This window comes from Coenobita brevimanus, chromosome 51 (genome assembly GCF_032717465.1).
Source record: "Coenobita brevimanus isolate Jiangsu-jjx chromosome 51, ASM3271746v2, whole genome shotgun sequence".
Taxonomy (NCBI): domain Eukaryota; kingdom Metazoa; phylum Arthropoda; class Malacostraca; order Decapoda; family Coenobitidae; genus Coenobita; species Coenobita brevimanus.
Genome location: NC_137004.1, coordinates 488,807 through 500,886, shown reverse-complemented (window position 1 = coordinate 500,886; position 12,080 = coordinate 488,807).

Here is a 12,080-nt window from a genome sequence, read left to right as displayed (position 1 = left end):
GAGAGGGCGTACCTTTCTCTCCCCGCATGAGACAACAGGCCGTCACGGGGTCTGCAGGGGGGAATAGCAGCACTGAGAGCGGCTACAGGCCGTCTCTGTAGGGCGCGGCTACTGGCCATTGCGGGGGCACGGCTACAGGCCATTGCGGGGGCACGGCTACAGGCCATTGCAGAGTCATGGCTACAGGCTGTTGCCTTTGTTGCGCAGCTGCTGGCCATCGCTGTGGTGCTGCTTGGAGCTAGTTTTCTAGCTCCACTCCAGTCCTGACGCAGGATGGGTCAGTGAAGGGATAATGCACCCGGACTGAGGTGTACGCGCCAGGTGCATTCCGGGGAGCTGGGGCGCGCGGCTACGAGGGACATGTCCATATTTCACAGATGTCCTGCGCGCTCGGTCTGTCCCTATGTTGTCGCCTCCTGGGGGTGTCGTGATGTCTCCTGGTGTCGTCTTTTCACGGGGAAGAAGGGCCCATACTCCCTGGGTATTACGCGCGCTCTGTCTCTTAGATCCCCTCCGTGGTCTCCTCCTGGGGTTTGTGTCGGCACGCCTCGGTGGTGCTTCGTCCTGATGGGTATTTCATCCTCCAAGAGGGAAGTGCAGCTCAAGACACCAAGAAAGGTGACATCATACTATTTATGCTACCACAACTACAAAAAAACAAAACAAAAAAACAAAAACAGGGAGGGGGTCTAGCTTTTCTGTACAGCTTTTCTCTGAAAGTTTGAGAGGTAATTTTAAAAGTTTCACACGCACAGCTTTATCATAAGTTTTAACAGTTTTATCTCATCGTTGCTTAGAACTCCATTTGCCATCAGAAATGAATTTTCTTTGATACCCCTTTTTAACTAAACAGAGAGAGTGAGAGAGAGAGAATACTGGAATTGTTTGGGACCGTTGGTAGTGAATTAGAAAATAAATCTCGAGATCGGGCCTTAATTCTGGCCTTATGTACAGTCGTGATATTACTGTTTGGAACTATACAGCTTTGCTTTCAAGGCTTATTAAAAATTTATGTTTTTCATAACGTTCTCTTAGGCTTGAACTTACGTATTTTTTGCAACTAATGTTAACAACCCGTAAGGAAGATCATTTTCGCTGCGCTGTTGATTTGTTGTGGTATCCAGTGTGGACAATTTTAATCTGATTATCGTTGAGCCTTTGCAAATTAGTGACATTATACTCTGCATCTCAACAAGGTAGGTGAGTATCCTTAACCCCTTTTTTGAGCAATGATTGTGTTAGCTTTTCGTGTTGGTGGGGGGCGTGGATTAACTTGTTGCTCGAGCTGTTGATCAGATGCCCCGCCACACACTTGTTACTCTAACTATGACCTTCACACACTTCCCCTAAATATCGCATTAATCATGTTAAAATTATTTTTTGGTCGCGGAATATTTGCTTGTGCACGAGTCCACAGGGGACCCCCATGGCGAAAATGTTACCTCGGCCTTGGCCTTGGTGTTGTGTTGCCTAAAACATTATCGTAGTTGGATTAATGGCTAACACAGTACGACAGTGACACTGATGCCAGCCCTTTTCCTAGACACCTATGTTGTTAAGGAAAATAATTTGGTCAATTTCCAGAAAACTATATTTCTCCATTTCAAAATCAGATATATTTTTTCTGGTCAATTTTAGTGTGAGTTGAATGAATTTGACCTTCATTTTTGTCAGAAATCACTCGTTGTGGAGATAGGGCTGCCCAAGCCTGTCTCCAGAACGAGTGATTTCCAGCAAAAGCAAGGTCAGATTCATGCAAATCACATGTAAAATTGACCAGAAAAAATAGTTTTGGTTCCGAAATCGAGGATGTCGGTTGAACCGTATACCGGTATCTTAAATGGGGGGGCCTTCGACCCCCAGACCCCCCATATTATTAATTTAACCTCACCTAACATTAACCAAGCCCAACCTAACCTAACCTTACCTTAAATGCCATCGAAGGAGGATGAGGTGGTAGGGTCAGATACACTAAACCCACATACCTTCTGCTTCTTTGAATTTGCGTAACTCTTATAATTCTTGCGGTACCACTGATGAAGGTCCTGTTTATAATGCAGGTTGCTTCCACATTTCTTGCACTTCAGGGAGGAAGGCAGAACACCGTGAGTGCGTAGGAAAATTATGCTTTCCTGAATATGCTTAAAAAAACAAGCGATGGCCTTGTATTCAGTCACAGCACACCCACTACAAGTGGAAGCCATTGAAATAATTTTATGACATTAAACCATATAACCAGAACATACGTGCTCCCCACGTGTCAGCAAGTGAGTTGGTGGAGGGTTAGTGCCCCTCCCCGTAAAACAAATAACTCAAAGTCAAATGACCACCCCTTACGGGATTATGGCGTCTGGCAATAGATAGATAGATAGATAGAAGTAAGGGAGGCAGGTTTATAATTCTTTGGCTTTCATTTTGGTCCTCCTTTATAAATAAGCGTTCTATAGGCTTGTTTAAATATTGATGCGATTTTCTGTGTGTCTAATGAACTTCTTCAGAGTATCTCTAGTGGTATGGTATTGATAGGGATGACTAATACTCGTTGAGGATTTTCACACCAGTACCATCTGGTCCAGGTGAAGCTGTGGAATTCATCTTGTTTATAGCTGTGTCAATATCCTCTCATTCCATTTGGATGTCTGAGAGTTTGTGCTTGTTCTCAGTTTGTCCTTTCTTGATCTGACACTGGTATATTCGGAGTGGATATTAGAGAGCACCAGGCTTTGATGTACTGTTTTGAGTTTGAAGAATGTTGGCCATTTCCTTGGGTGAGGATGTGGTGGAAATTCTGTCTGGAGTGATTAATGGTCCAGTTTTCCTGCTTAGTGTTTCGTCTTGGCATAACTGAAGAAAAATTTGCTGTTGTTCTTTATAGCATCCACAGCATTTTCCTCTATGTCTTTCAATTCCCTTTCATGTGAGTCTCTTATTTTTTCTCTAGTTCAAGCACCTGGGATTTCTTTTTTAGCGTTGTAAGCTGCTTCCATTTTGGGATTAATTAGTTGTTAGCGAGCATTTGTGACACTTTCGTCCTTCTTCTCATTAGCTTTCTTCTATATTTGTATTTCTTAGTCCTGAATTTTCTTTTAACAATTGATACCTTCTTTAGAAAGTTACTGTATAGTGCTTTACTTAAATTGGTGATGTATTTTATATCAGCATTCCTCAGGATGACTATTGTTAAGCTCTTCACACCAATTTACATTATAAAGAGCACATTTGACTTTATTTCAGTCTGTTTTATGGAGGTTTATGTCAGAAAAAGCATCATTAGTTGCTCATGACAGACTGTTTCTTGACGTGGTATTTCGGTGGAATCATTATAATACTGTGGCCAGAGTACTGAGTCAGGGATATTAAGGGTTCATATAGGAGACTGGGATTGTTGGCAAGTATCAAGTCCAATACTTTATACTGCTTTGTCTTGTTGGGGAATGTATTATTTGTGTAAGGAGTAGCTTGTTCATCATTTCATGGAGGAGTTGCCCTTCAGGATTATTTCTGCCCATTTCCATTGTTCCATAATTATTATAAGTACAGTATGGAAGGTTGAATTCCTCCATGATAATTACTTCCTCGGAGTGGTCGACAATTTGGGGGCAGTGTGTGATCTTGTCCAGGGCTTGTTTCATTTCATATGGGGAACCGTCAGGTGGGATGTAAACATTTGCAGGTATTGCTGTTTTATCACTGATAGTGACTGAAATAAGTATTAGGTCACATACACCATTTGAATATTCAACTAAGGGGACACCAGGGGTGTATTTTGCAATATACAGTATAACATAACCCCCCCCCCCTTTTGATCTGCCCTTGCTCTCCTTTCTGAAGCTTGTGGAGCCTTTTATATTTATTTCCAAATGCATAATCGTCATGGTTGGGTATTCTGTCAAGGCTATAATTGTTGGTGCCTCCTTTATTAAGGTTTCTAAGTATGGAATTTTACAGTGATTTATGTTTAGATACAGACCCTGACTGTTGGCATATATTCTTGCAAGGTTGGCTACTTTGGTACTGGTATGGCCTTCTCCCATGTGTTCATCATTTGGGGGGCTTCTATTTGTGGCTTTATTATTCTCATTAGGTACGTGATAGAATTTTGAAGGTCTTTTAACTGCATTTTCATATCTTGAAACCCCATCAGATTTTCTTGAGGTAAGTTTGAGTGACAGAAGTCAAGAATGAGAGCAGTGGAAATGAGTTATTTGAGAGGAGCATGTGGAGTCACATGGGGAGATAAACTGACAAATGAGGATGTGAAGGAGCATTATGGTGTGGATGTGGATATGATAGGAAGGTTAGGAGAAACACAGTGGGGTGGTTTGGCCATGTAGAGAGGATGGAGAGTGAAAGACTGATGAGGAGAGTGTATGTGAGTGAGGTGGAGGGGGGGGAGAGGGAGGGGGAGGCCAAGGATGAGATGGAGGGATGGAGTGGAGAGGTATATGAGAGAGGGGGGTATGAACTGGAAGCAGGGCAGTGAAGTGACTGGAATTGGGTGACATGGAGATGATTTGTTTGTGGCCACCCCTTATGGGATTAAGGCATCTGGCAAGAGATAGATAGCTAGAAGTTTGAGTGAAAATCCTTAGGGTTTACTGGGGCAGTGTTACAGTTAACTGTGTTGGAGTACGGTACTGGTACTGTAGTCTGCTAGGTTTAACTTGTTAGTTAGGTATTTCTGAGTTTCTAGGCATAGTAGGGATGGCAATATTTAATGGTACCTGCCTCTGGGGAAAGGTTCTCGTCCTTTTTATACCTTTCAAGTGGGGAGAACTATTTTTTTTGTTCAGGCATTCCCTATTTTGCCAAGAGCCACTAGAGATTTGTGGGTGTAGATATTTGCAGCGCCTTCCCTGACTACACTCCTGTTCACCATTCACATCTCTAATGAATTTCTCACAAAATTTAGGGTGACTAAATGGACAGAGTGACCCAGAAATGCCAAATTTACAGATACCTTTTTGTAGTACTGTATTTGCATACCAGTACCTACTTCCTGGGTGGTTGGTTTCTGTTCCTTGTCTCTGGATTGTGTAGGCCATCCTCTTGCTGGTTAATCCTGTGGTCTGGGTCTCGGTCATAGTGGGTGTTGCTCCTGCAGTCTACAGTAGGTCTCGGTCATGGTGGGTGTTGCTTCTGCAGTCTACAGTAGGTCTCGGTCATGGTGGGTGTTAATCTTGCGGTCTTGGTCTCGATCAAGGTGGGTGTCACTCATTAGGCCTGGTAGAGTGCTGCTGAGATCCATATCCTCTGGAGTGCTTCCTAGTACTTATGAAGGGTTATGTCTGTAGGAATTGGTTGAGGTATGGGTGGATGTCTGTGGGCCTACTTGGTTTGGAGGGATAGGTTGGTTGAGTTTGGATGTCTTTCGTTTTAAGGCTGCTTGTTTTTCAGCTGCATGTTGGGCTTCCCTAGCTTCCTTTTCCCATTCGTCATCCAAGTATTTTGATGTACAGCACTTTTCACAGGTGTATTTTCTGTTTAAGTAAACATATCAGTTGGTAGAGAGGCAATTGTGTAGCTGCAAAAGAAATAGATCAAGTCCTTACAATCACTACACTGAATAGTGTGGGTCATATCATTACCCAGGCTACAGACAGCACAGTTGTTGTTTGTTTGGGTTGTGGTGGCAGCCATGTTGGGTGATGCTGGTACCTTCGTATTCATTTTCACTAATATTATTCACAGGTACTATTTGAGAGGTAGTCTCATGTCTCTGCAGTGTCACGTGATTTTCCGTTTTTTGCACAAAACACTCATGCTCTCATGTCTTTCAGTTTTACAGTCTGCCTCTCCTGGGCTTTGCTCCCCAGACCATCCAATGATTATAACCTACCTCAGCAATGCAAATTATAACGTGCATTAGGTAAAACTTGCTCCAAAACAGTATTGTACATTAAGAGTGTTTGTTAATCATGGGGCTTTGGGTATCGTCACCAGACCGTACAGTGGTGAAGGTAGGTTTGATCATGATGTAAATCTCTATATGCATCACACAGGAGACATCCATTCAATTATGGTAGCCTAATGGTTAGCAGAGTAATTTGCAGCAATTAATTTAAAGCACCTCATATTCCTTAAAATCCAAGATACGTGTACAGTACATACTATGAAATACAGTACCGGTAATAAAATTGAACACCTTATTTACAAACATGTGTAAGAACAAACATTTGTGAAAAGCTCCTATATATGCTGCTCTGTAAAAGATAACAAAGGATCCTGTCAACAATTCATTCCAAAAGGGAATTTTGAAATACCATATCACTGATGGAATAATTTAATTCACTTTTTTTTTTTTTTTTTTTTTTTTTTTTTTTTTTTTTATAAACAGAACAGGGGAAGGAAAAACAAATGAATTAAAAAAAAAAATCCATACACCAGATTACTGGTGTCCTCTGTTCATTAAATATCTGTAACAGTTAGACTTGAACAGCTGTAGGTTGAAGTTTGGAGGGAAACAACTTTAGGGAAGCAAGTTCCAGAGAGATGCAGTTCAGGGAGTGAAAGAATTCTGATAGGCAGAAGTTCTGCAATATGGCCAAGTGACATTCCAGTCATGAGTACTACCAGATGCCCGTGTAGCATGAGGGAAGGCATGAAGAAGTGGCATCATGGATGCAACTTCGTCTGAGCATTTGCCATAGAAATATCTATAAAATAATACAAGGGAGGCAACATTTCTTCTTTTTTGTAGGGGAGGTAGTTTATTTGTAATGGCAGGGTTTTTATTAATTTTAACAGCTTTGTTCTGAATTTTGTCTAGTTGTTTTAATGCAACCTCTCCACATCCATTCCACAAGAGTGAGCAATATTCAAGCTGAGAGCGCACATGACTCATAAATTATAGCTAACTGCTCATCAGTGAAGAAGTTACGGACTCTGTACAATAAATCAAGTTTCTTTGAGGCGGTTTTAGCAAGTGATCTAACATGAGAGGTCCAGCTGAGGGCATTGTTAAGTGAGACGCCTAGAACTTCAATACTTGTTGTAGTACTTCGTCCTTCACCTTTGTCATTCTTAATTCTTTTTCTGTGTCTGCCCTCCTCTCTTCTTTTGTCTCCCGTCTCTTCTGTCACATTTCATTACTCTTCTTTCCTTTTCAGGTGGCCTTATATTGAGTGACAAGTCTAATAGTTTCCTGTAAGCCAGGAAACCATTTACAGTGCTGGGTGGTAACCATATAACTAACCCATACGTGTTCCCTGTGTGTCAACAAGTGGGTTGGAGAAGGGTTAGTGCCCTTCCCCATAGCTAACATATCTAACTGGAAATCAGTTGGCCACCTTTTACAGGATTATTGTGTTTGGCTATAGATAGGTAGATAAGTGTTGACAGTAAAGCAAGGCAAATGTTAGTTTATGGTTTTCAGTGACTTCTGAAACATGAGATTCTGGGGTAAATATTTACAAAATCATAACACTAGACTCCTATGGAACAAGAACACGGATAAATTCGTGGCACAGATTAATTCAACTTTCTGCTTTCTTGTGACGTTTCTTCCGCAAATTAAAAATAGCAGGATACTGTGGGGTCTTTAGTGTGATGTTAAGACTTGTAAACATTAACCCCGCCCTGCTTTTTTTTTTTTCCCCTTGATTGTGAAAATAAACAGAAAAAAATAAATTTTAAGTCATTTTAGGAATTAATCCACCCAAACACCAATTAGTGTGACCTAGATCCATGTCGTTTGAGTCTAACCGAGACCAATTTCCACTCTTTTTCAAAAGTTATCGGCAGAGTTCATCTTGACTTTGATATCAAATTGAAAACACATGACAAACCCACTTGCAGCCCCCAGATTGGCCGAAGCAGGACCATAATGCACCAGCAAAAGCAAAAACATACAGTCTATAACCACACTGCACCACCAAGAAATACAAACGCATTGCCTTTAGTAGATGAAACAGGCAGACCTCAAGCACAGGCACACATTAGAGACTCCACAATATCTTGTTTATTTTTGCTTTTTGGAAGAAACATCACAGTAGAAAGTTGACTTAGAACTGTGCAACGAATTGATTCACTCTATTTCACAGGAGTCTGGTATTATAGTTTTGGAGACATTATGTGATTTTTATAGTTACCGTGTAATGGGGTGACTTTAATATCATGAGGTGCCTTTGATCCCTGATCGATTTTTACTAAAAAATAAGAAATAGGTGAAGATAATATTGCAATTTTGAAAAAGTATGTTATTACGTGAAATCCTTGCTGTTTTTAGTATATAATGCTTACAAAAATGCTGGACAACGTTGTGTAGAAATATGCTAAAAAAAATTATTACAGAGACCACGCTAAAAATGTAGATCATTTTCCACTGGGAAACTTTTGTGACAATGAGTACTACAGACAAGCCACGAAAATCTGTTATATGTAGTTTGATAGAGAAATTATCCAGGAATATTTCAGCAAAATTTGACATGTACACAATGTTTTAGGTTGGAGGTAATGATCAACAACTAGAATGGGGTGACTGTGATCAGTGTTTGGGTGTGACTTTGATCTATTAACAGTAATCACTCCAATATCCGACGTAATAGAGCCATAGGTAGGTCCGGATATTGGTTCTGTCCGGATATTGGGCCCCAGCTTATGGACTTGTACTTATGGATCCTAACTCACAGAAACACCTATACAACTCCCTCTGGACATGCATAGCACCTATTTAAGACCCAAGTCACACCAATAAGGCACATAAATGACTGAAATAAATGCAAAAGAAACATAAAATGAGGGTTTAGAAGTAGGTTCATACAATAATAAACATTCTGGTGACTGGCTCCTGGACTGGTACTTATGGACCCTAACCTAGCCTAACTCAGAAAAACACCTTCCTACTGCACATACATAGCTCCTAACACCTTATTCACACCAATAAAGGACATTAAAGAGTGAAATGAGGTAAGTATAGTATGGAAAAAAGTACAGTATGAAACATTCTGCCTACTTACAGCAAGTCCCTGGCCACCTTGATGAATAACTGCCTCCTCTCAGACTCTGACAGTAAGAAGGATTTCCTGAAGCACTTGCAGTACACTGTTCCTGAAGTCTTGCACTGAACTTAGTCAGTCACACATAGAAGTCAGTTCTCTTCACAGTGTGCACTCTTGTCTAAATAATGCTCCATTGTAACTTACTAAGTGTTTCACTTTAACTTTTCCCATTCTTATGATTTTCCAAAGCCAAAACAAACAAGTCTATTTACGTTAAATTTTTTTTTCTATTGAGTCTTTTCTCTCTCAACTGTAAATCCTTAACACAACACACTGTTTTTTTCACTGCACAACACTCAAAATTCCCGTGTTGTCTAGTGGAGAAGTTCTTGCTGTTTATTCACTGTCAGAGTCCGAGAGTATCACTGGCAGGCGACCTAGGAGTGCATCGCTGGGTCGTGGTGATGGCGTACCCACTGCAGACGACTCTGAAGACAGCCGCAAACTCACGTTGAGCGGTGACTCCACCGTGGGTGATGTGCTGGGTTGTGGTTCGGAGCATGAGGGCCTGTCTTGGGGAGGCAACGGAGTGGAGCCAGGGCTGGGCACAGCGGGGGTCACGGGCCTGAAAAAACTGTCAATGGTTGATTGACGCAATGACCGACAATTCTGACGATTGATGATGCGCTGCCTGAAAGCACGCACTTCCTCCACGAGTCCCAAGGGCCCCATCTCCCTGTCGCAGTCCGGGTGTTCCAGGTAGTCTAGGACGAACTTTAGATGTTCCCGGAGTGCGCTCAGCTTGGGGATTGTTGGAGTAGTGTCCTGCTGAGAGGAGTCCGCATCATCGTCGCCTTCATCATCGGAATCTGCAAGTTCGGTACTGACACCAGCAACCGAAGACGCGATCTCGATATCAGACAACGTCTGATACCCAGGATCGCCCTCGTCGTCATCCAACCACTCACGAACATCGTCCACATCTACATCGTCGCCATGCGTACGTAGCCGTGCATGGAAGTCATCCACGTCAAATCTTAGAAAATCGTACGCCACATCCGTTCCGAGAAGCAGACGAGACCAACCATTTTTCAGAGTCTTCACAGGGACTTCCTTCCATGTACTAGCCCAGTTGTACAGCACAGACTTGATGTTGTAGCGGCGAAGGTTTTCCAGAGTCCGCTTGCCTCTTGTGTCCCGTCCCTCCCTGCGCTCGTCCTCGTCCTCGAGAACAACCATCACCTCGTCCAGGAACTTCCGACGGTATAGGCGCTTTGTTGCCACGATCACTCCTTGGTCCATTGGTTGGATGAGAGCAGTCGTATTAGGTGGCAGAAACGTGCACTTAATACGACCATTTTCAGCAATCAAGTCCTTGTCGCACGGGTGGGCAGGTGCATTGTCGAGGAGAAGGAGGGCCTTTACCTGGTCGTGTGGGATTCCCAGTGTCTTCGTCTGGTAATGGATGACCTCCTTGACGAAGTGACAGTGAAACCAGTCTTTGAAGATCACAGCTGTGAACCATGCCTTCAAAGAATGGTACCAGACGGCAGGAAGGACATCCATCACCCCACGAAGGCACCGAGGCTGCTTTGCGCGGCCAACAACAATGGGCTTAAGCCAGTGCATGCCGTTAGCACTGGCACAACACAAACCAGATATCCGTTCCTTGGAGAGCTTGCGGCCAGGTACACGCTTCTCCTTCTCCTCGGCTAGAGTGTTCGTTGGTATCGAGCGATAGAATAGGCCAGTTTCGTCAGCGTTGTAGATTTGACTGAGAGTTAGGCCCTCCGTGTCGATCAAGCCCTTCACCTTGTGCCGAAACTCGTCAACTCCATCCTCATTAGCGTCCAATGCTTCGCCATGTGCTTTACGGTTGGTAAGGCCATGCCGTAACTTGAACACAAAGAGCCAACCCTTGGATGCCTTGAAGTCCAGGGCATCGTGAAGCCTGGCGTACTTCTCAGCAGCAGCCTTCAGCTCCGTTCCACGTACCATCACACCAGCAGCACGTTGTTGTCGATACCAAATCAACATGGATCGGTCGATTTCTGCAAACTTGGGGGTAAACATAACCTTCCTTTCCACGTTGCGTTTGCTTCTCGACGAGAAGTCAGCCGTGTACTGCATGAGTTTGTCTCGGGATCTCTTGATATCGAACAAAGTAGACCGGGCCAGGTTAAACTCGCGGAGAATGCAGGAAGAAGACCACCCCGCATCTACTTTTTCCAATATCTCCCGCTTCTTCTCCAGAGTCAACACCACTCTCTTCCTTTTCTCAGGTGGTGGGGCCATCATCACACACACTAAGAGGAGGCCCGAGAGCAGCAGGAGGCCCTGCAGCAGGTAAGGCACCACCACAAAAGCGATCACGTGGGCAGCCATAACGACGAGCGTGCACTCGCGGTGAGAGACAGGCGGAAAGTGGGGAGGATGCAGTGGCGCTCTGTCGGACGTTGGAGGAATGACGCGCCACAACAATGCTCTCCCGCGCCGCGCACAGCAAGTTCAAATTATGGACGGGAAAATTTTTTTTTATTTTTTTATTTTTTGGGGTTTTCGGACCATTTTGGGAATATTGGATCCTAGGATGATTATGTCCGGGTAGTGGGGATGTTCGGATATTGGGTGTCCGGATATTAGAGTGATTACCTATATATATATAAGTTTTCAAAATCGAGCTTCGTTTTCGGGGAAATAAAACAATGACAGCAATGTATTCTCCCTTGTTATATTTTTTTTTTACAAATTTTTTTCAGTACTTCAGTAGTGTATGATGGTATTTTGCCACATAGGTTCTCACATCAGTAGAGAAAAATCACGGTAACTGAACACGCGCTGGGGACAGAGAAGCTGTTAACAGTCAGGGACGTCTGGTGGCAGATGATTTCCAGAAGTCCCCCATTGTTGGCATATCTACCTAGCGTGCCTGCCATCGCCCCCAAAGGTCTAGGTCACAGTAAAGAGTGATATACTATGGTTGCTATTCATTTGCGAAAGTACTTATATTGGAATAAAGTTAGTAGAAGGTGAGATCTGTATACTGTCTGAAGGATATTTCCTGATTGCGTGTTTGTCCGAAACGGCAAATTGTCCTATTGGGGGTGGTGTTTGTTTCCTTTGATATATGTGTATTTTTTT